The sequence below is a fragment of the Capsicum annuum genome, chromosome 11 (genome assembly GCF_002878395.1).
Source record: "Capsicum annuum cultivar UCD-10X-F1 chromosome 11, UCD10Xv1.1, whole genome shotgun sequence".
NCBI classification, from domain to species: Eukaryota; Viridiplantae; Streptophyta; class Magnoliopsida; order Solanales; family Solanaceae; genus Capsicum; species Capsicum annuum.
Window position 1 is genome coordinate 59,253,729 of NC_061121.1, and position 4,040 is coordinate 59,257,768.

The following is a 4,040-nucleotide window of genomic DNA, read 5'->3' on the forward strand; positions in this document are numbered from 1 at the left end:
TACTCCTAAAATAGGACTCTATTAAGAAAATACTTCTATAAATATTAAGATATACGTTAAACCAGAGAACAAATCGGTTTGCCTATTGGGAGAATATGATTGATGCTCATTTAAATTGATTCGATTGCATGTCTAGATTGGTGAATGCTTGATTTTCTAACCCTCAATTTCTTCACTATTTTTGTCAACATAATAGAACAGCATAATAAAATTCAACATGTGTGTATATATATATCTTCTTTGTTTTCATTCAAAATCATTCTTTAGGGTCAAAATTTTCGCTCAGACAAGAATTAGTTGGATCAAAATCGAAGCTTTGTGATTACTATTATATTTTTTTTAATAGTTTACAGGTCATAGATGAATGTCGGTTGGCTTTGAAGAATTTCTTGTGTAAAGATTACGTTTAATTGTATTGTTTTGATATCTTTCTTATCTTATTATTTAATTTTAATTTACAGATGCTAGATGAATGTGAGTCGGCTTTGATCTTTTTTTTTTTAGGTAAAGGTTAGGTTTAATTGTACTATTGTAATATCTATTTTAGCTTGTTATTTTGTGGTAGTTTACAGTTCGTAGATGAATCTCGATCAGCTTTGAGAAATTTTTGTGTGTAAAATTTAAGTTTAATTGTATTATTTTTATATCACTTTTCTCGTATTATTTTGTTGCAGTTTATGGGTGATAGATAAATATTGGTCGACTTTGAGGAATTTTTTTTATATAAAAGATTAGGTTTAATTGTATTATTTTGATATCTGTATTATCGTATTATTTTGTTATTGCTTACGAGTGGTAGATGAGTGTCGGACGACTTTGAGAAAATTTTTGTATGTAAAGGTTAGATTTAATTTATTTTGATGGCTCTATCATTGTATTGTTTTGTTGCAATTTATAAATGTTAGATGAATATTGATCGACTTTTAAAAATATTTTTGGTAAATATTAAGTTTAATAAATAAATTTTCCATCTTTACATACTCAAAAGATATTAAATTTAATTGTTATATTCATCTTTATTATATAAATAAATATCCTATTTAATATAATATTTGAACTCATTAAAATGAGTTACACGCACCAGACACGTACACCTAAATTAGTTTATAGAAATGCTAGAAAACAAAAGGAAAATGAGCATATCCAATTGTCCAAATAGTAATTAGAACGCCACAATTATGTGGGTGGTTAGATTGATTTTTCAGTGACCTGGTTGAAAGCTACTTCGAAAATTTTCATTACTACCGTTGGAGTTATCGGTAATGAAAATATTTGTCTAAATCTTTTAAGATTGTTATAACAATATGTTGTTATACATGAGATATATAGTTTAAATTTTATTTAGTCGTTATACAAAAAAATATGTTAAATTATAAAAAGTATGAAAATACAAAAGATAAATATTAATAATTTTTTTCTCCCGAAGTTGTGATAACAAATGAACACCATAAAAATACAATTATTTTTTTTTATTTTAATGTTCTTACTTGAAATTTATTATGTGCATGACATTAATGATGACTATCATAGGTAAAACAATATTTTATTTACACATAAAATATTCTTAATAAAATATTACTATTACATAATAATTAAATTAGCTGTCATAGAGGAGAAATTTTACAAAGAATGTACTGGTATAGTGAATGTTATTGTTATTAGAGGTAGAATGTTGTTATAGAAAAGTAAAATATAACATGAAAAATTAATTTTAAAGAAAAATCAGATCGTTATAATAAAATGTCAAATAAAAGCTATTATAGAGAGGTTTGACTACACTCGATGTTTACGGTATAATATCTGAACCCATAAGTAATGCTCAGGCTTGTTTATTTTTTATGCTTTGATTATTCTTTTTATTCATTTTCTCACGAAGTTAACGAAATACAACTACGTCGTTGTTCTCTTTTATTTTCGTGCTCACCAAGGGGTATTACCATGTAATACTCATAAAGAACCTAAGGATCTATTTGACCATAAAAATCGAGACCATATTTAATTTGTTTGATATTTTTAATGTTGAAAATAAAGTTGAAATAATCATAATATTTAAAAAATGAGATATTTTTAGAGTTAAAAAATATAAAAGTAAAAATAAATTTTAAAAACTTAGAATTTTAAGATAATTGGGTTATTTTATGAAAAGAATATTTTTAAAACAAATAAATTAAAAAATATAAAATGAATCGAAAAATAGTGATTTTTTTTTTTTAAAATTCAACTTTATAAAACTATTTTTAAAAAATATTTATGACCAACTAAGTATTCTTAAATAAAGTAAAATTATATTTTAAAATATTATAAATAATATTTATGGCCAAACGTCTATTAAAGACGGATTTTTTTGGAATTCTAATACTTAATCCTAACAAAAAATAGTTGCAGGTCAGTGTATAATAGTAGCTTGATAATGACTGGCTAAAAAGACTGCTATATCCGTGTAGACCTTTTTTATAGTATATTAGACTAGATGGGCGATGCTCGTGCGCACATGAATCCAATATTTATTATGTGGTACCCATTGTAAGAGTTACTAATAGACAATAATTAGTAAAAACTGCTTATATGTAGAGATGTACAATTTTTAACATTACATTGACGATGCCTGTACGCGTATATGCATGTTATTTAGATATTTACATTTTTTTTCCCCAAAAGTTGGTATCGACAAAAAGGTGTTGAAATTTTGCAATGCTGTAGTTGACAAAATACCTGCGTTGTCGGGGGAAGTTATTTAGTTTATGAATATAGAATGTAGTAAGAACGGGAGTATGGTTAACTATGTGACATAGCCTATGTCACATACCTTGTTAAAGAGTTTAGCATCATGCATCTCAACAGTTTGATTTGTGACCAGGAGAAAATAAGGAGAACTAGCATTGAGGCATTTCTGGGGGTCTGGAAACAGTGTACAAGCTCCGTGGCTATTCTCTGTGTAGCAGCAATGCTTGATCCTATCATTCACAAAATCCTGTAATAACAATCTTCAAGAATTAGAATTTTAACCTACAAGCTTTCTATTGAAGAATTCAATGAGAACATTTCTAGTTGTGTTTATCAACCTTCTAGGCTTGAAATTTCAACCAAAAAGCTCTTTAAGAAAACAGCTTTAGTACTAAAGGATGTCAACGCAAAAACATCTAACCATCACAGTCTCCCCATGAAACAAAAGTTTGCTAGCTACTTGAGCAATACAAGTGTTAAGAATTAAATAAGATGATGTAAAGCCATTGTCGAAAAAAAAACAGAACGATAACTCATATGGAACAAAGCATTCTTTAAAAGAAGAATTCTAATACAAGTGCCAGTAGCCTAGGAAAGAAAAAGCAACTGCAAACCAACTAAAAGAACAAAACCCCTACTCTTCAATATTGTTGGATGTCATGTGTACATGAAAAGAGCAAATAGTGAAAAAGTTAAGCTAGAAGGAAAAAAAAGCTTACAATAAGTAATTCAAGAAGGTCAAGAGGTGCGGTAATAACATACGATACTCTTGGATGCTCCTTTGCAGCTTCAGCTGCTAAAGAAGGAATATCTTGAAAGGGGAAAAGTCATAAGCCTTTGCACCAGGCTCGTCAAGACCTCGCACTATACATCATTGGTAAATTCTACATCAGCTGGCATAAATGTTCCTTATTATATGCACAAACTGTTATTTTATGTAGTTTCGGGTACAAGAATCTGTATAATTGCAACACCAACTTCAACAATAGTTCATGTATAAACAAGAACACCTTTGAAGTTCTTTAACACCTTCAACACAAGATTACTTAATAATCTATCCAAGAAGTATGTTAGATTTCAGAAAATAGATTAAACAGAATTAAGGCCAAGTCCCCCGACTTCATGGAGTGTCCTTAAGGAATAATTTCCCTCACTGTATCCGAGGTTATGGAATGTTCCTCCCAGGTTAAAATGGCCTACAATTCGAACAATAGTGATACCTCAAATTGCCGGATTCTACTAACTCACTCAACAGTTTGATTGATCACACAGAATGTTTTTAAGACAAGAAGAGAGGTTTTATTTTAGAAAAATTT

At 28.4% G+C, this 4,040-nt stretch overlaps 1 long non-coding RNA gene across 1 annotated transcript; it reads right to left on the minus strand.

Annotated features, from left to right (window-relative positions):
- Nucleotides 1-2,390: 2,390 nt before the first annotated feature.
- On the minus strand, nt 2,391-3,591 carry LOC124888714. Its single transcript, XR_007047477.1, has 3 exons — nt 3,444-3,591; nt 2,807-2,971; nt 2,391-2,712 (listed from the first exon to the last, which is right to left on the minus strand). It is a non-coding gene; the product is annotated as an uncharacterized LOC124888714 (long non-coding RNA).
- Nucleotides 3,592-4,040: the final 449 nt, after the last annotated feature.